Source organism: Rhinolophus sinicus, chromosome 3, assembly GCF_057876585.1.
Source record: "Rhinolophus sinicus isolate RSI-liver-muscle chromosome 3, RSI-T2T, whole genome shotgun sequence".
NCBI classification, from domain to species: domain Eukaryota; kingdom Metazoa; phylum Chordata; class Mammalia; order Chiroptera; family Rhinolophidae; genus Rhinolophus; species Rhinolophus sinicus.
This window is the reverse complement of record NC_142503.1, coordinates 145,608,118-145,630,595: the sequence shown is the minus strand read 5'-3', so window position 1 is coordinate 145,630,595 and position 22,478 is coordinate 145,608,118. Positions and strand designations below refer to the sequence as shown.

The 22,478-nt window shown below is 44.6% G+C and overlaps 1 long non-coding RNA gene across 1 annotated transcript; it reads right to left on the bottom strand.

The window, feature by feature from the left end:
* Positions 1-182: 182 nt before the first annotated feature.
* On the bottom strand, positions 183-19,369 carry LOC141570359 (uncharacterized). Its single transcript, XR_012494359.2, has 4 exons — positions 19,329-19,369; positions 10,537-10,714; positions 8,703-8,948; positions 183-412 (listed from the first exon to the last, which is right to left on the bottom strand). It is a non-coding gene; the product is annotated as an uncharacterized LOC141570359 (long non-coding RNA).
* Between the last annotated feature and the right edge of the window lie 3,109 nt (positions 19,370-22,478).

Below are 22,478 nucleotides of genomic sequence, written 5' to 3'. Positions count from 1 at the left end.
CCCTGACCCCACTTCCTTGGGAGGGTTAGCTGCCCCAACTATGTGCTTTCACTGCAATTGTTTACCCACCCTGATGGACATCCCATCATTTTCTAATTGCCTTTTTAACCTGACTGTCTCCCTGCCAGGCTGTGAGCCCCTTAAGGACAGGCCTACATCTTGTTCATCATTGTATTCCCAGAACTTAATGCCTGCCTGGCATATAGTAGACATTCAACACATTTTTGAATGACCGAATATGTGATAAAATGAAATAACATTGCCATACTTCCTTTCTGAGACCTGCTTTCCTGAACACAGGATTCACTCACTCCTGTGTGTTGAAGCTGGAGCCTCCTGATACAGTGCTTCAGGTGTCATAGGGGAGACTAAGGGCTGTGATGGACAGCGCCTGGCACCCTGGAGAGGGGCACTGGGATGCAAAGGAAAACTGTATTAAAATTGTAATATTCAATATATACTGATAACAAAAGATGAATACAAGTCACGTTTCACTTCTGCAATTACAAGAGGTGTTCAAAGTGGTTACCATCGGCATCCAGACACTTCTGATTACGGCGAACTACTGCTTGAACAATATTGACCAAAGTGTCCCCTTGTATACATTTCTGGGCACCCCCGATGTATACACACACACACACAGAGATTTATTATAAGAAATTGGCTCACAAGATTATGGAGGCTGACCAGATGTGCAGAGTGAGTTGGTAAACTGGAGACCCAGGAGATCTAATAGATCTGATTTAGACTGGATCTACATGCAGACGCAGAAGAACCTGGATCTGATTTAGATCCAGTCTACATGCAGGCAGACTGGAGATCCAGGCAAAGTCAATGTTTTAGTGTAAGTCTTAAAGCAGGAAAAAGCAAATGTCCTAGTTTGAAGGCTGTCAGGCAGGAGGAATTCTCTCTGACTTGAGAGTCAGCCTTTTTGTTTTATTTAGGCCTTAAATTGATTGGATGAGGCCTGCCCACCTGAGGGAGGACAAACTGCTTTCTCAGCCTACTGATTAAATCTCAATTTATCAAAAAACAGAAACACCTAGAATAATGTTTGACCAAATATCTTGGCACCTCATGTCCCAGTCAAGTTGAAACATAAAATTCCATCACAGAGGGCAATAGGATGACAATAGATGACCCCTAAATCCAGATGTTAGAAGACACATATAACACACACACACACACACACACACACACACCCTGCCCTCTAATTTAGGCTTCCCAGAGAGGATGGTTACACCCCTTAAGGCATTTTTGGGAATTTATGGAGATATTTGTCACAATGATGGGAGAGGAGGGTACCACTGGCATTTTGTGGATGGGGGCAGAGATGTCGGATATTCCACAGTGGTCAGGACAGTCCACACCACAAGGGACTGTCCTGCATGACTTTCAAATGTCTCACTAAATGTTGATGCCTGTGAAAATCCTGTTCATAATTATCAGGGTTTAGCATCCAACATTATTTTACATATAAACACAGAGGAATTTTTGCAGTTTTAACATGCATTGAATTTTTTAGGAATGCACAATTGAATAAAGGAGGTACACAGTGAGTGAAGGAGGAACTTTACTGAGGGTTGTTCACTATTCTGGAAAATCACACTGTGAATGGCAATGCCGATTCCAGTATTTGAGCAGGCCTTCAAACACACGTGAATCTGTGCAATTCTACCTATTGCGTTCAGGGTAATTCTGCACGTAGGCACAGACATCTAAGTACTCATTAGGGCTTCCAGTGCACTTGTGCACACATTTTCTCCAGGTACTGAAATACTGATTTTACTATAAAATAGCTTTATTTTGTCCCTTGATTATAACACAGTGAGTGCATTATTCTCATTTTTTTGAAATGATGGATTTTGGAGGGGAAATTTTGTGCGTAGGCAGCTTATATTATCTACGGTTTTTTATTTGAGTGTAATGAAGGGAGAGTTACAAATTATCTGTTATAAAAATGGGTGTTGAGTCTAATGTGGCTGAGAGCCACTATTCTAAGTGAGCCAGTGCCTATGCAGAAAAGCTCATCTGTCTGTCTGTCCCAAGCCTGGCCCCAAGGGCCCATGTACAGTAAGGCAACTGGTTCCCTAATAACCTTATCTTCCACTTTGGGGAAACATCGGAAATTAGCAAGTCTCTAGGCAACTAGCTCATGTGTCTTACTTGTTAGAGTCACTGACCTATTTCTTTGTGCAAAAGAGGAACAGAAGGATCAAGATGTTTCATACCTAGTTCCTCCTAAGAGCTTATAGGCTCTGCCTCCTCCGTGAAGTACACCTGACCAGCTTCAGCTCGAGGAAACTCTCTGCTCCTCTGATCTGCCTACACTAACTCTACCTTAACTTCTTTTCATGAGTTCATTTCTTATCTCCTCAAATGGACTGTAAATTCCTTGAGGGGAGAGGTTGATATGTCCTGTGTCCTACGGTGCTCATTAAGAATCTGAACAAATGGGGGCCGGCCCGGTGGCTCAAGCGGTTAGAACTCCGTGCTCCTAACTCCGAAGGCTGCCGGTTCGATTCCCACATGGGCCAGTGGGCTCTCAACCACAAGGTTGCCAGTTCAATTCCTCGAATCCCGCAAGGGATGGTGGGCTCTGCCCCCTGCAACTAAGATTGAACACGGCACCTTGAGCTGAGCTGCCGCTGAACTCCCGGATGGCTCAGTTGGTTGGAGTGCGTCCTCTCAACCACAAGGTTGCCGGTTTGACTCCCACAAGGGATGGTGGGCTGTGCCCCCTGCAACTAGCAACGGCAACTGGACCTGGAGCTGAGCTGCGCCCCACAACTAAGACTGAAAGGACAACAACTTGAAGCTGAACAGCACCCTCCACAACTAAGATTGAAGGGACAACAACTTGACTTGGAAAAAAGTCCTGGAAGTACACACTGTTCCCCAATAAAGTCCTGTTCCCCTTCCCCAATAAAATCTTTAAAATAAAAAATAAAAATGTGAACAAGTGAATGAATGCTGTGGGGGGAATATTGGATAGCTCTACTGATTTAATCTCAATATCTGTGGCAGTCAAATGGAGGCAACTGTTTTGTGCTTTCTACCCAGCCAGCTCGCCAGCTGAACCCCTAGTGCTACCTTGAGCTTTAATCAGGAATTTAATTAGCCTGGCACTTGATTTTGGAGGAAATGGAGTACAGTGATGAGCACACGCTGTAGAGATCTGGGCTGTCACCAGCCTGACATATGGCATCATGTATCATCCACCATCTTCCTTCTAGGGCTGGACTAAGTCCTAGGTTACTTTATTTCTAAATGTTAGGAGTGTTTATTCTTTCAAGATGCTAGATGATTAAAGACCATTCATTGACTGCCTAAAATCAATAACTGTATGGCAATGGACAAGCCAGTTCATATTTCTAGCTTTAAAAGTCTATGAGTCAATGACATGCAATAAATGATTTAAAGGAATTACACAGTGATGTATTGGCAGAGGTAGACACACCATGAAGCTAAAGATGCTTAAGCTTTAGAGGCCCTCATTGCACTGGTCCTTCCCAAGGCCCGTGCCTCATTTTGTCAGATGGTTTTTATTACCCTAAACCCAGCTCTCCTATTAAGGTTTCTTCAAGGTTAAAATTCTATATTTCTGGGCAATGAACTCTAGGGAGGGCATTTTCTGTTGTACAACTCTATTGTTTTACAGCTTGCTATTTTTGAATTTCAAGGACAATACTGTGTTGTTTATATGCATATTGTTTCTTTCGTTAGGTACTTAGCATTATTTTGGACAATTCTGAAAAGACTGAGTAAATATCTAGGTCCCTGGAAATTACTAGAGTAATATTTAAACTTGAGTTTCATTGTATATTTCATCGTAGTTGAGAATTCTACCAGTACGAATTCTTTCACTGTTAGGTCCATGTCATGTTCCCCTTAGTTTTACTCTAGTTTCATTTCTCATTGTACAAGAGTTCTGGACATTGACTTAAATATTGCATATGCACTTTTCCTCCTTTCTTTTTCTAGAAGAGTTTTGCCTCTGGTCTCTTGGAAACAATGGCTGGGAGGTGCTAGATAAACTATGCATTGAGCTGACAGTGTTCAGGGAAACAGGTCTTTAACCTGTTTTGGACGCCTACCCTAATCAAACTGGGGAAATATGGGGCAGGGGTAGGACTCGGGAATTCTCTTAATCACTGTTGGATAAGTATGAGGCCTAGGGCCATGGTTTAGCATCACACTGCTAGTCCAAGAGCACAGAGCAGAGAAAGCAGATGGTGGAGGAGGTGAATATCTTTAGGCTGAAAGTCCTTACAATGGAACCTTTCTTCCCCGCCTTCTCAGTCCTCACAACCTCTTCACCCCACCAGCAACAAGCACCCACAGAGCATCTGTCCTCAGCTTGCTTTTCAAAACCACTATATATGGGCCTTGTCCTGGAGCAACCTAGTTTGGGCACCCACCCCAATCAAACTCACAAAGTTTATCTGGGCTCAGAAATTCTCTTAATTACTTTGTTTTTCTTGTTACTGGCATTTAGCTCCCTTTTCTGGGGAGGGGAGGAAAAACTGTTTTCTTTCTGTTCAGTCTTCCTCATCATTTTCACCAAAAATGAGGTGACAGATCATTCTGACTTCAACTTGTATCAAACGCAAGCCCCAGCATTTTATTATTGTTTTGCCTCTGATCTGTGTTTTCCCAGTATATGATCACTTCTTCCTCAGAATTATGACCTACTAGGATCCCTATGGCTGAGTAAACACTCCAGGTCAGTGGACAGCTTACGAGGTCTGCCAATTAAGTTCGCGAACTTATCCTAGAAAAACTGCTACATACCTCATTACTGAATATCACTACGGTTACCTTTGAAATACTCCCCTTGGGAAGCTATGCACCAATGCCAGCGCCTAGTCCACCCTTCAAAGCAATTTTGGAACTTTTTTTCTGGAATGGCCATCAGGGCTGTCGTCGTATTACCCTTGATGTCCTGAATATCATCAAAATGTCTTCCTTTCAATATTTCCTTTATATTCGGGTAAAGAAAGAAGTCATTGGGGGCCAGATCAGGTGAATAGGGAGGGTGTTCCAATACAGTTATTTGTTTACTGGCTAAAAACTCCCTCACAGACAGTGCTGTGTGAGCTGGTGCATTGTCATGATGCAAGAGCCATGAATTGTTGGTGAAAAGTTCAGGTCGTCTAACTTTTTCACGCAGCCTTTTCAGCACTTCCAAATAGTAAACTCGGTTAACTGTTTGTCCAGTTGGTACAAATTCATAATGAATAATCCCTCTGATATCAAAAAAAGTTTAGCAACATCATTGCAACAAGTTCTCGAACTTAATTATCACACCTCATACATGGGTTTCCAGCTAACATTTACTCTGCCTGTCTGAAATTTGCATTTTCCGTTTGTGCTTTTTTGAATTTAAAATTAATTTCCATATGTTTGTTAGTTAGATTTAAATTGGTGTTCAGTTTTCAAACCAGCTTTAAATTTGCCAATATTTTTGGCTAATAATTATCTTTTAATTTATATTATTTTATTGCTGTTCTGTTCTCAACCATACATGAGCTGGATTAGAAGAACTGGGTTCTAACCCAGCTCTGCTCATTGTGTGACTTTGTTACCCAGCATGCATCACTTAATTTCTTCAGACGGGAATTAATAAACAAAATAATCCCTCACTTTATGTTCTAGTGTCCTATGAATTGGCTTTGTTTTATTTGCTCTTATTTCTTCGTTAACATTTTTAAAACAATTCCCAAACTTATTTGGGAACACATTGTTATCATTTGAGCTTAATAGTAATTAGGAATAGCTAGAATAATTCCCAAGAAGTTATGACCTTATGAATAATGTATTAATCTTTGGAAATGACGAAAGATGTCTACATTTAAATAAGGAGAGTGCCCACTCTGTTGTGGGCTGCAGGGCGGCCCTCTGACTGAGAGCAACATGTGGGAATAGCCCCGTTCCATAGGCTGCCTGATTCTGAAACGGCACTAAGCCTGTCATCATACTGCCGAGTCTTCCAGGGGGCTGAGAGATCCTGTGAAGAGTGTCACAAGGGACACTTTTATGTAGGTTAAAAAGAGAAAGGAAGGAAGGAAGGAAGGAAGGAAGGAAGGAAGGAAGGAAGGAAGGAAGGAAGGAAGGACAGAAGCCCCCACCCCATGTCTCCTAGTTTTATCCTTGAAGCAGAAATAACTCCACACAGACCCTCCTCCCTTCCACCCTGGCCACCAGTCTCCTGCTGTCTGGTTACAGACGGTGTCAGAAACCCTGCAGGGAAATTTCGCCTGTGGGTTTCAGAGATTTGGAGTGTTTTCTTGAGGAGGGGGAGATTCACACACAAAATAACACCTGGTATCCCTATGGTTATTGGGAGGTAGGGAGGAGACGAAGCGTGGGACATGTTGGAAGGGAAAACTCCATCTTTCTCTCCCTTCCTCTTCTCAGCAGGGCTTCTGAGTGGTGGAGCTAAGACAGAGATAACTTAGGGAGCAGAGGAGGTTGGGGCAGGGAACATGGACATGGAGATCGGTGCTGAGCTTTACAGTTTGCAAGCATTTTCATGTTATCACATGGGTGTAGGTCAGAGGCTCCAGAGCCATTTTATAATCATAGAGATAGGATTTCAGAGTGGTTAAACACATTTCCTAAGAGCATACCGTTTTTATAGAAAGGGTAGAACCACACTCACACCCAAACATTTGTCATTGAAAGGTCTCCATGCCACAAAACATCTCCCTCTCTTGGTTCATCTTTGATGCCTCAAGCTCTACTTCCTAAAATTAATTTCTTTGGGAACTTAACAGGTATTTCTTCTATAGGACATTTGCATTTTAATTATTTAGGAAACGTATCATGCGGGAGAGTGAGTTAGTCAGCTGGCTCTTTTCCTCCTGAGAGCAGCTTCCTACAGAAGGAGCTCCTTAGCAGGCAGGAAAGGAGAGGGCTGGAGAAGGCCAGGCATGGTAGGCAATTGTAGGCCACCCAAGGGCCTGGACTCTTGGGGTGGTGATGGCACAGTGCTAGGGGTGTAGGGAAGGGTCCAAAAAAAGCAGCCCGCCAGGCCACTGGAGGAGAAAACAGGAGGAGGGCAGAAGGTCAATTTCCTCCTTTTTTACGGGGCCAGCTAAGGCCTATTCAGGGCCCTTGTGGTTCCAACAGTCATTTGGTATAGAAGAAAACACTGAATTCCTTGGAGTCATTTTTGAGGCTTGAAAGTTTGGAACATCTGTGTTAGTAGCAGTTTAGGAACAGTTCAGCCAGAAGAGGGATGTATGTGCTCCCTGCACACCTCTAGTTTTAGGAACTACGTTGTTTCCTAATGGGTTCACTGGAACTGAAAGGGGCTTCATAACAGGAGAGAAACTCAGAGGTCCTGATGTCAGTGACTAAGGCCCAAAGGGAGAGGGACTTGCCCAAGGCGACCAGTGTTATCTTCCCCCAGAGTTACTGCAATCAAATGCACCTTGTGAAGCCTTAATGCGGGAACTTGGGGAGAGCAAGGTGGAAAACGTTTTGTCAAGCATTAGATTATGACAAGTTCTCCTCAGGAAGTTCTCTATTCTTCCAGAAGTTTAAAAATGTGATGACTAAAGGAGGCCTGGGATATATTTTTAAGCAATTTGGTGCTATTACTGACATTTGATTATTTCCAGTTTGCTTTTACTGTTTGGGTGGGTAACAGCAGCAACAGCAACAAACTCTTACATAAGGCTTATCTCTAAGTGCCAAAGCAGTTCCTTTCTCTAAATAGGATATACAAAAGCAGAGAAGCATTTGCATAAAGTAGCTCTCTAATGATTTTTCCTTTGTGCTTCCAAATTATGTAAAGGCTGCACAGTTGAGAGAAAGCCTCTGCTTCTTGTCCGCTCCTTTGGTGGGAGATAGGGAAAGAACACTGTTGCTGGCGATTAGAACACCTTCCTCTGAAGAGATCAGGACCCTCAAACCTCCATGACGAGTTCCCCCACCCAGTGAGGTGCGAAGGCTCTCCCCTCAGTCTAGTTCAAGTCCAGGAAGCAGCCCTTTTGCCTGCGCAACCCAGATGCAGCCCGTGGCAGGAAGGCCACTCCAGACAAGGAGGTGTGCTCTCTCTCATACAAGGGATGAGCATTCTCCGACTGAGCTCCTGCTCTCAGGAATTTCATTTATTAGGTTTCCTTCCTAAACAACACTTCTCTCAATTTAGTTCACAGGATGTTGATGGGTTTTTCTTCCTTTGCTCCCAGGGATCTCTTCTGGGCTACTTCCCTCTCCATGAGGGCCTTGGCCTCCCCTTTCCCAGGGCAGGGTCCAGCCTGCCTGCACCCTCTTTCATGGGTCGCTGGGGCCAGAGGACGGGCCCCTAGTGTGGTCCATCTGCTCTGTTTACATCTGCTCAATTCAGTAGATGTTCACTGGGGATTGACTCTGAACTAGGCGTGGAGCACATGGCAATGGAAATATCTGCTATCTGACCTTGTGGAGCTTGTAGACAAGTGAGACAGCTTTGGGGGTGGGAAGGGACAGAGCTGAGAGGAAACTCAGGAATAAGGTTGAAGAAAAAGGGGAGATGATTCAGATATTGTGTCTCCCCAAACTGAGGTAATTCTCAGCCTTGGTGGTGCCATATAGAGAGCTTCAGGAATTATTACCAGTGTCGCCAAATGAAGCATCTGGGAAGGTTCCTCTGTCCTTCCCACTCACCTGGCACCTGACCATGTGTTGATTTGTGCTTGACTGTTGCTTACCTGTGTCTCTGAGTTCTTGCCTCAGCCAGATGTCAATCGCCTCTTCAGGCTGGTGCCATTGAATCCCATATGCTTTCCCCAGCACTTACTCAGCCCAGGGCAGGGATGGAAGCAGGTGAGCTCCAGGTGCTTGGCAAATACACTCATGTTGGAGGTAGTCAGGCAGCTGCGGGTGGGGGTAGGGCTCACGGTCAGTGGAGGCCTCAAGGGCTTGACTGGCTTCTATAAACCCAAATGAAGTTTAGACTGTAATAAAGAACAAAAAGTATTTATCAGAGCAAACAGAATTGCAACCCAGTAAGTGCAGATTTAGGTGGCACCCAAATTGCACTCCACTCTGGAGAGAGCAAAGAAAGCTGGAGTTTATAAAGGCAAGAGCCACAAGCTAGAAATAAGATGGGGGTGGGGTGGGGGTGGTTTGGGGTGGGGGAGCACGTTTCCGGATGTACTTCTATGGCAAGCTGGAAGTTCAAATGTCCAACCTCATCTGGGTACAAAGGTGCAAAAATGACTTCCCTAATGATCTCCTGACTCCATTTAGGGCCCCATGATATTAGTGGCTCCATTTTAGTTCACACTTCCCTTGGTCTCTCTCTCCCTAGGGTGTCACTCTTGACAATTGGTTTGCTCCATGTACAGTGTTATACAGAATTTCAAAGTTATTTGTGTCCACCAACTGCTTATTCTTCCTAGGGGGATATATAGATGCAAAGTGGTGTAAATCTGAAACATGTAAGGCATGATTTTCATGAGACTGCTGCAGCCAACGACGCAGCGAGTCTTCGGTAATCATGTGGATCCAATTGCGTAAATGGCCATCACTTATGGGTGACAATCACAGGTTAGGAGGATTGTATGAGAACTGTCTATACGAATGTCTCCCAGGTGTAGTGACATGCTACAATGCATGGAAGTGTTTGTAAGAATTGACAGAATCTGCATATGTCTTCAGAAAACTTTGTTATGAAGAAATTTAAATTACTCTTTCATGTCTGCTTTCAGATGCTTTTAGTGGTACACCTAAGAATAGGAATGTTGATTACAGTGTTTACAAGGAAATGGATGACTATTCTATTAACAACTATTAAAATCTGCTAGACTGAGGCTAAGCCTAATATATCTAGTTATAATAAAATAAGAGGAACACATTCCGTCTTCAGCCTGATTCGGGGAGTGGGTGTAGGGGTGAGTCTTAGGCTGAGCTTGGAAAGGAACAGTGACAGTTTTGCCAATGAGAAGGGAGGGTCACAAGACAAGAAGGGGTGGACTGGTGATGACCCAGGGAAAAGCCCAGCAAAGTGCTTGATCCCTCACAGTTGGGCAGTGAATGCAGAGGGACCAGGGTTCATCCATCGCCTTCAGTGCTGCAGGCTACACCTCAGGGTGTTTCCTGTGGAAATTCCAGCAGAAAACCAGTGTGGTCAGCTTAGGGGAATATGTGGTTTGTGTTGGAACACGGGACATACCACATTACTGGGGAGATGCATATTGGATGACCAGCAAAATGAAACTCTACTTTCCAAATGTTGGCAATGACAGGAGATTCAGTTCCGATGACTAGTTGCTTATTGAATGAATGTCCGTGCAAATAATAACGAACGCATGCTAACTATGACAGCCACAGAAAGGACACAAGGAGCAGAGTAGCCTTGATTCCATGAAACAGCTCACTGGAATCTGTGAGCTCCAGAACCTAGAATGGGAGGACGCTGATATTCCTGCCTGGTGACCAGCTAAGACTGAGAACTCTGGGAGGCACAAGGCGAAGAGGTCTGGGCATCAGTGGGCGTCCCCGGCCCCGCACCCCCACGCTCCCCAGGAGATCCTTACTCACCTGGGGTCACGTGCAGGGCATGGGTGATGTGATTCCTGGATGGGACACCGGTCCTTGACTGCAGGTGGGATGCACACAGCTGGAATGTGGCTGAGATCCTTGGCACTGGTCAACCCATCAAACTAGGTAAGTCTTTGGAGTCGAGCAAGAACCAGAAACTTCCATGCTTTGGCAGGGGCTGGGAAGACAGAATAGGTCTTTGGAGTTGAACACATGTGGCTTTGTACCTCAACTTTGCCATTAACTGAATGACTTTGGGTAGGTGGTTTCATTTCTTAGAGCCTCAGTTTCTTTATTATCATTGTAAAGTAGAGGTGGTATGATAACTTTCCTGTTAGGCTGTCGAGGGCAGTAAATTATATAATGTATGTAGTGTGCTTAGCGCTGTGCCGGACATGTGGCACTTAGTATTGTGCAGAGCAAAGCAGAACTTTGGCTACTACAGCCTCGTGGAGGTGGCTAAGAAGGGGACCCAGGAAGGGTCCTTTGTCTTAAAGGTAGGTCTGGATCCTAGACTTCTGGAAACCCCTGAAACTTCCTCTTAGAGGTATGGGGGGGTGTTGGGAGGGAGGTATGGGACACAGTCTAGTTCCCTGGTTGTGTCAAAGTGCAAAACCTCCATCCCCACGTTTTCTGCCCAGATTCTCTCAAAGGCAGCACCAAACTGTGGGATGGCACTGGGCCAAGTGTCAGGAGAATTGAGATTGGCTCTGCCACTCCCTGGCTGGGTGACCTTGGACAAGTCCTGTAACATGCAGATGCCAGAGTTTCTTCATTTGCAAAATTGACACAAGGTTATTTGCTCTGTTTACTTGTCACAGGGTCAAGTCCACCCTCATTAGCTTGGCATTCAAGCTCTTTCCATCATATTCCCTGGCCTCATCTCCCATAACTCCTCTTCAAGTCCACACAGCCTTGCCAAGCCAAACCTTCCTTAGGGTTTCCTTCACACCCAGGCAGAACCTTCTTGCCAAGTCTTAGTGTGTTGAAATCCTATATATCTTTGCATCCCCTGCAGCATCTAGAACAGGGTCTTGCGTAAAACAGGTGATTATTTCATCAGTTAGGTTTAGGTTTGGTTACATAGGATACAAAAACTAAAATAGAAAGATAGCCCAAGGCTGATATGCTATTCCAGGCACCAGAGGCCCATGCTCCTTTCGTCTTGTTGCTCCATCATTCTTAACACATCACCTCATGGTCCGCGATGGCTGCCAAGTTTCTGACATCTTGCATCATCCAGCCAGCAGAAAATGAAAGAGAAAGGGGCAAAAGGTGTATCCTTTTCCTTCAGGAAGTCTCCCTGCATGCTACATATGACACTTCTGCTCATTATCTTATTGGCTAGAACTTGACTATGGTCATTTTGGCTGCAAGGGAGGCTAAAGATTATAGTTTTGAACTGTGCATATTGCCATTTCTAATATAGTTGATAAGGAAGGGGGGAGAATGGATATTGACATACTTATAGAGTTGCCTCTGCCACAGTTATTAAAAGAATAAAAATTATGGAAGCTTACTACCAAGTTGAAAGCCCCATACAATGTGTGAGATTATTATTACAAAGCACTTACCTATTTTGAAATGATATGGGTGTCCTGATCTTTAGGATGTAAACAACCTGATAATTTTTCACCTCTGGTGAGGATGTGGTGTGACGTTTTTCATAGACTAATAACTGAGAGCTGTAAGTGAAGATAAATTATTGGTCCTTCCCCCACGTTTTACCAATGAGGAAACCAAACTCCAGATTTGCTAAGTGATTTGCCCGTGGTCAGGTAGCTGATTGATGAAGGAGCCAGGACTAGAACTTGCCTTTCTGGATTCCATCAAGGATTTTCCCTGCTCCTTGTTGATGAGTGGCCCATTCATGTTCTGGAGGCCTTGAATTCTGTGGGTCTCCCAATCCTGACTAGGACTCTGCTGGCCCAGCACCTACAAAGGCAGATGCTTTCTGGCTAGCACTCAGTTCAGAAAGCCTTCAGTCTGGAGAGAGGGAAACTCCAAGAACAGAAGAGCATACTATTTAAATAATAAGGCTTTTTTTTGCTAAAAGCAAATAATCACCTCTTTTCCTTTATACCTAGAATGCAGAGGACCCTAAATTAGGCACCAAAGGGAGATACAGAGAAGCATAAGAAATGGTTGTTGCCCTTAAGGATTTGGATGTACAGATTTATTCTCCTTTTCATTCATTCATTCAAAAATTATTCCTTAAAAAAAAAAAAAATTATTCCTTAAGCATCTACTACAGGCAGATACTGGGCTCAGTATTGGGGATCAGTATTGGGGATAAAAAGTGTGCAAATGTGGTTCCTGCTCTGAAATTGCTTATAGTCTAATGGGGGCCAGAGACCAGTAAACCAGCAACTGAAAGATGGAATTAAAAGTGCAGTGACGGGGAGGGAACAAGGTCCTTTGTGTATGTCTCTTAGACTGGGGTGTGGGGCAGGGTTCAATGCTTAGTGAGTGAGCTAATTTATCGCTTCTCGGCCTTTTGGCTAAGATCAAGTGAGTGAGCTAATTGGAGACCTGAAGACTGAGTATGTGTAGGCCAAGTGAGTGCTGTGTGAGGGGTATGGTGGGTGGGAAAGAAGAATGTTCCAGATAGAATGTCCAAGACAGTGTGTGTTTGTGAGGAGTTGAGAGGGCTTTTTCATGACCAGAGTGAGGCAGGCCTTGGCAATGGTGGTGAAAGAGGGGGGGGGGTCAGAGGATGTTGAGAAACATGACTGGAAAGGTAGGCAGGGACCCGTAAATGAAGGACTTCAAAGAGCCTGTAGGAGAATTCATATTTTATCTTGGAGCTAGTGGGATAAAGGACTTGTGGCAGATTTATATTTTAGAAAGAGTCCTCTGGACTCAGGGTGGAGAATAGAGTGGAAGGGCAGGTCTAAATGTGGAGAGACGACTTCAGAGACTGTTGCCGTGATGGTGGCCTGAACCTGAAAATGGCCTTAAAAGGTGGAGAGAAGTTGATGGATTTGAGATCTTTGAGAGGTACAACAAGTAGGCTTTGGTGACTAATTGGAAGTCAGAAATGAGAAAGATGGAGGAAACACACACTCATGAAGAAAAAAAAAAAAATAACAAAGACAAGTGCTAAGAAACAAAGCCATAAGAATAAGAGCTATCCAGAAAGAAAATGGCAGACGACCTTGTATTTTGATGAAGGGATAATTGCTGTGGGATAGAAAGATTTTGGAGGGCTTCCTGGAAGAGTTGGGATTGGAGCTGGGCCTTGGATAGGATTTTGGTGAGTAGAGAGGACATTCCAGGCTGAACAATGAAACCAGTGAGAGTACTGAGGCAAAACAGTGTGTGACTTGTTTAGCAGATGGTTTGGCCATGGTTTTCTTGGGAGAGCCACAAAGCGCTGGTTCTCTAGTGGGTGCAACTAAAACTCCTGCTGAAGGGAGGGACTGGGGAGATCAACCTCATCGCTCTCCTAAAGTGGTACAGAGTTCTTTGTGTATCCCAAGGCCACTCGTGTTGGAAACTCAAGGGGTCTGTGGACCACTAGACAGCCCAGCATGACCAAAACTCCATAGATCCCAGCTTCCACTAAAGGAAAGACAAAAAGTTCTTCTTCCCTAAAAGGAATACTTTTATGCTTGTGGGTCTTCTGCAGGGACAGGGTCCCCCTGTTGAAACCTGTTGTCCCAGGTTGTTGCTTCACTATTTCTAGGCCCTTGCAGTGCCCTGCCTGGCAGCCTGCATTGCGAGGGAGAGCTGTGAACCCATCAGGAAGACTGCTTGAACCCAAGGCTGTGGAAGACACAGCAGCATAAGTGGGTGTGTGGAGCAGCCCCTTTGGCCCTGGGGGATGAGGCTCTTGCCAGGTACCAGGACTGCCTGAGCACCCTGTCCCATCCCTCTGGGTACTGGCCTTCTCTGGCTCAAAACTCATTAGTGTCTCCTGCGTTGGCCCAGCTTCCAGACTCTGAGATTGGCTCTGATCTAAGGACTACTGCAATCTTCCCAGAGACCCCTTTTTAGGGACACTGGCCCTGACAGTGACCTGTAAGGAAAGTAATTAAAACCTCAAATTGACCAGCAGCACCACCTGAAGACCCACAGTGCGCCGGTGCTGTGCTGGGCTCTTCACTACCTCATCTAGCTCTCACAACCATTTTGCAAAGCACAGGTTATTATTTCTAATTTGTGGAAGAAGGAACTGAGGGAGACAAAATAACTCTCCAAGGCCACCCAGCCTACCTGTCCACCGTCCTACACATTCTGTACGTGAGCCAAGGCAATCCAGGAGTTGGTGATTGGGGCAGGCATTGTGCTATGCACTTCACAGATGTTCCATTTTATCCTCACAATGGTCTTATCAGGACAAGTCCTACTATAGCCTTTTTATAAATGAGAAAACTGAGACTCAGTGAGGTTAAGCACTTATACCAAGGTCGCATAGCCAGGAAGTGATAGAGGCAGGATCCAAACCTAAGTGTGTCTGAAACCAAAGCCTCCTCTCTCCACTTCTCCAGGCATCTAAGCCAGATAAAGACTGAGCTGCCTTTCCTGAATCAAGGTTCCAGTGCCCAAGTAGGAAAGCACAATAATTCAGGAAAATAGTTACTGTGAGGTTATGTCCTCCAGTCCCAACCCACTCTTGTGTGATCTTTTTGAGGTTTTCACAGAGGGGAAAACAGGTCCAGAGATGAGCAAGGGCTTCCCATTGCGCCATGTTACCACTCTATTTTCTGTCTCTTCTGCCCACTCCATGCCACATGGACATGGCTCCTGGGGTTCAGGTGGGGCCTACATCCTGCTCCCACCACCCCCAGCCTCTTGTTCCAAGGCCAAGACTACTGAGCTTTGATTCAGATTTAGTGAGTCATTAAGGGAAAAACAGAGAAGGCCTATTCCCTTACTCAATAAAAGGAACCCACTTATCTTTGACTTCTTTTTGTTCCGGAATGACAAAGGTATGCAATGTCTCAGAATTATCACACTCAAAGAGACTACTTTGTATTTTTCTTGAAAATGAAAAGACAATGTGTGAATAAATGAGCTGAAAATGTCTCCTATAGGGAGGGAAGGATGACCTCAGGGCACATCAATGCAGAGTGGAGGCTGAATGAATGTGCAAGAATGGGTGGGAACAGTAGTAATTCCATGGCGAAAGGAGAGCCAAGTGGAAGCAGATGTGGGGCCAAGCAACAAAGCCCTGTGAGGCCTGTCAATGGCAAAACCTGAAGCGAGCAACAGTTTCCAAACCTACCTGACTTAAAGCCAAGCACATTCACAGGCAGCAGCTGGAAGCAGAGAGGAAAGACATTTTCAAAAGAGCCATTGCATGCAGAGTGTGGGGCTAGAGAACTTTCTGTATCTAATACCAGACAGCCTCTCCATGGCTAGGGGCAAATGAGGGAATGCAAGACGGACAGAGTGTCTTGTAGCCACCTCTCAACTCTGTGTTTCCCTCAGGAGGAATGAGCCAAGAGGATCTAATCTACCATAGCCTGACTTTCAAACATGGGGAAACAGGCTGCCTGCCCAGGAGCTGCAGCTCACAGTTTGGCTCTGGCACTGCCCAGGGCCTCTGGTTCCTGGTGGTAGGAAAAGAGGACAAAAATGGAGGACAGTAGAGTTGGTGCTTTCTGCAGCTTAGTGCTGGATGGTCTGGGTTCAAACTCTCCACCTCTCTCAGACTGTTTCCACTGAGGAAACAGAAGCTACCACTACCTCAGAGGATGGTGGTTGGGAGGATGAAATGATACATGAAATGAGAACTGCTCTGTTCACTGTCAGATGCTATACAAGTGGCAGGTACTGTGTTACAGACAGGAAAAGTAAAGTATTGACAGACTTGATGTCCAACTAGGAATATGAGGCAATGGGGGCATTCCCTTGCATTCCTTAGCCTCTGAAAAACATGATGAAATTGGAAATGCATTTATTGGGAGTGAAAAGTTTTCTGCAGTGCTTCCTTTCCTTTGCAATGAACTCCAGGCTTCCCGTGGTGCCTGCATTGCTCTGTAGGGAGCTACTGGGGAAAGCTGACCTCCATTCTGGTTGCTATGAAACTCCATTTGTGGTTCTGGTCTGTGAGCATCTCCGTTTCAGTCACTTGCACCGTCACAACGGGTGCAAAGACTCTTGGCAGGAAAGTGGTTTCTTGTTTCATAGCATTAGGTTTTGATAATGTTTATTATTTTTGAACAGAAAAAAATCCACACAGGAGCTAATAATGGGTGATATTTTAGAGCTAGAAGGGAATTAGAAGACCATCTAGCTCAACCCTGAGATTTTCTAGACGAAGAACCGAGGCCCAGGCAGCAGCACTGTTTTTGCCTGGCTCTCACGCTACAGCCAGTGAGTTAGGCTTAATCCCCAGGTATCTGACCCCTAGTCACGTGCACCTTCCCTTACCCCAGGGTCAAAAACGTGCATGTCTGCAGGGTCCAACCAAGAGGTGAAGAGGAAGGAGGGCATTGGTGAGTAAGATGGTAGGAAGTAGTAGCACGTTCAGCTCAGTTTTCTTTAAGTTTGTCTTGTTTGAAGTTTGCAGAGCTACTTGAATCTGTAAATTTATGTCTTTTACCAAATTTGGGGGAACATTCAGCCATTGTTTTTTCAAATATTTTTTTTCTATACCAATCTTTCTCCTTTCCCTTAAGAACTATAACGATATCAATGTTAGACCATTTGATATTGTTTCACAGATTCCTGAGGCTCTAGTCTTTACTTTTCAAATATTTTTCTCGTATTCTTCAGATTGGATAAATTCATTGATCTGTCACCCAGTCTATTAACTCTTCCCTCTGTCATTTGCATTCTGCTAGTGAGCCCATCCAGTGATTTTGAAATTTCAGTATTTTTCAGTTCTAATTTCCATTTGGCATTTAAAAATAATTTCTATTATTTCTCTACTGGGAACTTCTACCTTTCCATTCGAGTGTTTACCTGTACCTCATGAAGGATGGTTATAATAGCTGCTTTAAAATCTTTTTTTCTAGTAATTCCAACATTGTCTTGTCTTTTCCCCTTGAAATTGGTCAGATCTTCTTGATTCTTATCATTTGGATAATTTTACGGGATCTTAAGAGACTTTTTAAATTTTTTTTTATTAGGAGACTCTGGGTCCCGTGAAAATCAGAGCATGTTGATTTTTTGTTTTGTTTTGTTTTGGCACACAAGCAAACAACTTAAGTTCAGACTGCAAGATCTGCCCCACTTTCTGTAGACAGTGGTTTCACTGTCAGGTCAGGTTTCAAAAGCTTCCGTGTGCTGTTTGGGTGTGTTCTGCACATGCGTAGCTTGGAGGTAAGCTCAGGATTTATGTTGGTTCATACGTGGACTCCCTTTTGCCCACTCTTTCTTCTGCAAGATTAAGCTTCCAGGATTCCATTTTCCTGGTCTCCTGGCTAGAAAAATGGGGGTCTCTCTCAGAATTATAGCCAATGCTGATGTCGCAAAGTTTCATGCCACTGGGCTGGACCTCAGGGCAAAGTGACAAGAGAAAAGAGGGGAAAAAAAGAGGATTCCCTTCACATACTCTTCACTTAGCAGGGGCCCTTTTCTAGGTTTTTCCTCTATTGAAACAGGTCTCTTTCAGGGATTTTAGGTGCCTGAGGTGCTGCCATGGTGGTGACAGTGCAATCTTAGGGCTGCATCTGGCCTTGAGGCTGAGAGAGAAAAAAAATGAGAAAACCAAGGATTCCCCCACCCTGCTCTTTGCAGGGGCCCCCTTTCCAATCATCTGGCCAGAAAGAGAGGCTGTTTCTTGTAGTTGTTGTGTCCATGACTGCTGGGCAGTTTCATGATTCAGCTCACACTCAGGTTAAAACCAGGAGAAAATTCCTAGGAAATTCGTTGCCACCAAATAGGTCATTCACCAAGTTTTGATATCTTTTTCTGACCCACCTGCTTTTATTTAGTTTTCAGAGACCTTAATCAGGTGCATTTTTTTTTTTTTTTTTGCATTTTGTTCAGAATATATAGCTGTATTCAGTGGGAAAGAGGTGCAGTGTGCCTCCTCCATTTGGTTGGAGCTGGAAGTCTGGAAACAGACTTGGAATCCATATCTTTTGGTTAGTGCTGCCCTAGGTCTTACTGGCAGAGGCCCACTGATAGAACCTCTATTTGGGAATCCTACTTCCCCTGGTCAGATGGTGCCAGGTCCCATGAGTCTATGGATTCAAGTTTTCTGCCTTATTTGGGTAAATACCTGATATAGATGTTCACTCAACAAAGCTGTAGTGGATGCCCCTATGTGCTATACCCTGGCGTACAAACATGGCTACAACATGGTCCCTGCCCTAAAGGAGCTCATAGTCCGGTGAAATAACAGGAATTTTGACTAGAAATTTAGGATCTAAGCTTGAAATCTTTCTCAAGGCCTCTCGTGTACCCCAGAACCATAACACATTGTTAGAGAGAATTTCCCACCTGATTCTTGGGCTTTGCCTTTCTAGAAAACATCTCTCCAGTGAGGGGAACCAATGGCAAAGCACTTCTACAAAACAGTATATAAAGTGCTACTTTTTGTTTTGCGCACACTACAAAATGCCAAGATTTCTCCGTATAACAATCTTCGCACCTACTAAACAGTTTTAGAGAACACAGTCTGGTTTGGGGCTCTAGAATTCAAAAGGGAAATGAAGTCATTGGAGAGTGTCCAGAGTAGCACTTAACAGTGGGAAAAGAATGGCAGTTATATTTTTAAAAAATAAGAGGGGGAGAAGCTGAGTCCATCTGCCAAGGAGATAATCTTTTCTAAGGAAGATCAGTGATCTCCCCCAAGCCCACCTCTGCAGCCTTTTCTCTTTGAAAGCACTTACCTTCTCTTTCTACGTTGAAGTAATGCTGGAGTGTTGAATCTGGGAAAGGAGATAAAAAGTGGGAGGAAGAATTGGGGTCAGCCATTTGGCTAGCACAGTGGATGTCGTGTCAGCAAGGGTGCCCTGTGGGTCTTACCATCCTCATGCCAATCCAGCGAGTGTTTGTGATAAGCTTCAGGATTTCCAGATGGTAGACAAGGAGACTGAAACTCAAGGGTGCTGTGGTTTTTTCAAAGGTGTAACAAGCACAACATAGATGAGAACCCAGGTCTCCTGAGTATGGGTTCTGTTTTCTCCACTCACTGCACCATCCTGTCAGACTTTGAGGCCCAACTATGTCCCCTTCTCACACTACTAGAGCCACAGCTGTCTTCTCTGTGACAAGTGGGTCATTTTGAGGAAGGGTTTGGGAAAAAGAGACCCTACCACCGACAGTAGGGCATGAGGACTCACGCTAGAGGAAGAAGTCCACTGGGAAGCCAGAACCCGGGTTCTCCAGACCTGTGTCTCCTGGGAGAACAAGTCAAGCAAGTGCTTAACTGCACCGCCCTTAATAAAATAAAATAGAATAAAACAAAACAAAATAAAATAAAATAAAATAAAATAAAATAAAATAAAATAAATAAAATAAAATAAATTTCCTTTATTTCACGGGTCTCCATGTACCAGACAGGAGGCGACTGCTCAGTTTCACAACTGCTGAAGAGTGGAGGCAAGAGCAATGTCAAAAGAGTGGGAATGAGAAGGAGATGAGCATTAGGGCTAATCACAGACATTTCTTAGGGTGCCCGTTGGTTCCAGATGTGACTAATATTTAATCTCACGTGCTCAAGTAGTTATGGGCTTCTTCTGTAAAAGTGTCAGAGTAAGCCCACACACAATTTTATTTCTCTGCAAAGAGAAAGGAAGGTTGCCTGAGACCACTTGTCCCCACCAAACAAGCAAGGTCCTAACCAAAACCTTTGAAGGCTTGTGGCATCAATAGATTCCCTAGAGAAGCACCCCATCCTTTTGTTTATTCTGTATATTATATTTTGAATGCCATCTTCTTCTCTTCTTTCCCCCTGCCACTGCCCTGACTGGATTTAGGGCCCTGGAGAATGTAGAAGAAAAAGAGATGGAAGGTTTTCTTTTTAAAGTGATGTGTCCTTCCTGTGCATATTATATAACTTCTAATTATGTCCATTTTCAAAGTTATAGTCCCTCTGAACCCTTTAAAATGATTCAAACGTTGAAATGATTCACCAGTTCAAATGAAACTGGTGTGACCTTCCAAAAATATTTTTTAAAAGAGGGGGAAAAAAGAAAAAAACAAATATTGGCTTTTTTGAGGGAAAAATAAACTGGCGGCTCTTATTTTTTTCAGTCTGAAAAAAATACTTATTTCATTCTGAAAGAACTGAGAATGCACCACATAATGGGAGAATTTGTTTTTGAGTCCTTGGTAGCAAGAAACAACATGAAAGAAAGTTCTAGAAAACAGCTAAATTTCAGGGAAGAAACTTGCTAAGTTTCATTGGGCAAAAGTGAAGTCTTTGCCTATGACTGAAACACATTGCTGATGCCTCCCCAAGGTGTAAATTTCATCTCTGTCTGAATTCTGTTCTCTCCATCCATCTTTTATTGGGCAGGAGACGTCACAGAGCTGTAGCCAGAGCCCCTCACCTGAGCATTCTGCCTGAGGAGGAAAGAGTTAGGGGTTTAATCTCTACCACAGGAATCTTTAGGAGGAGGGCAGCACTTTTTTGCTTGACTTTATATTTTAGCACCTCTCACTGATGACTTTAGCTGACCAGAATGCTCCTTGCTTCCCAGCTTGTCCTGGGGCTCCACATCTCACCTCCGCCTCTGTCTTCCACATTTACTCCCTCCTTTACCCACTGTAGTAGTTTTCTTTTGCTGTGTAACAAAGTACCACACAAATTTAATGGCTTCAACCAACATAAATGTATTATCTCACGTGGATCTGGACTCCAGGTATGGGTAAGCAGGGTCCTCTGCTCAGGGTCTCACCAGACTGAAATTAATATGTTGACTAGGGCTGTGTCGTGCAGGACGGCCTGCGGGGTCTCTGGTCCCGCTCCCCTCATAACACAGGATATGGTGAGGCCAAAAAGGAACACCCACGGAGCCATAGGTAGGGGAGTCATACCACTATATTCTCTCTGGCGGCACTATACTCTCACTGGAGGCTGGATCCACACAGTCCGCAAACCGCCATCCATGTTTGCCAGCCCAGCGCCATCTTCTTGCTAGCCCCCATTCTTTCTCCTTCTCCTTCTGCTAGCATACCCACAGCAGTTATATTAGTGGCCAATAGCTCACTGGTTACAGCTGACGGCCAACTAGCCACAGCTGTGGCCATGCAATCACAGTTGGCCATTTACTACCTGAGCCAACACCTTTCTATGTGAGGCCGAGAGCCTGGAAACTACTTTCTGGGGCTCTGCCCCCACAGGCTGCAATCTCACCTGAAGCTTGCGGTCTTTCCGAGCTCACTGCCTGTTGACAGAATTCAGTTCCAGCGCCTAAGAGCTCCCTGCCATTCCCTGTCATGTGGCTGGTTCTCTCCACTACACGGCAGATTGTTTCTTCAAGGCGAAGAAGAGCATCTCTGCTGCTTAGAATCACTCTGACCTCTGGGAAGGCCTGGAACCCTTTAAAGGGCTCATCTGATTAATTCAGGCCTTCCCAGAATCATCTCCCCCCCTTTCTAATTAACTCAAAGTCAACAGATTAGCGACCTTGATCACATCTAAAAAATCCTTTGCCTTATACGGTAACAAGCATGGGAGTGAAATTATATTCACAAGTCCTGCTCACTTTCAAGGGGAGGGTAATGTACAAGTGTGAGCACCAGGGGCTTGGCATGTTGGAGGCCATCTTTGAATTCTGCCTACCACATTTACCCCATCATCTCCTAGGTCAATGAGGCTCAGTCTTCCATTTAACATTTTGGCAAAATAGGTCCCTGATAACTCGGTCATTCCTAAGCCCATCTCTCAATGTGGCCTTCTGGCTTTCCTCTCTGGTTCCCCACCCCAGCTCCTCCTTCATCACCTCCTCACTAGTGTACCTGGTGAACTAATGCAAGTGTCCTCTCCTTTGTAACACTCTTCCCTTATTTCTTCCTCACCCCCTTTTCCCCCC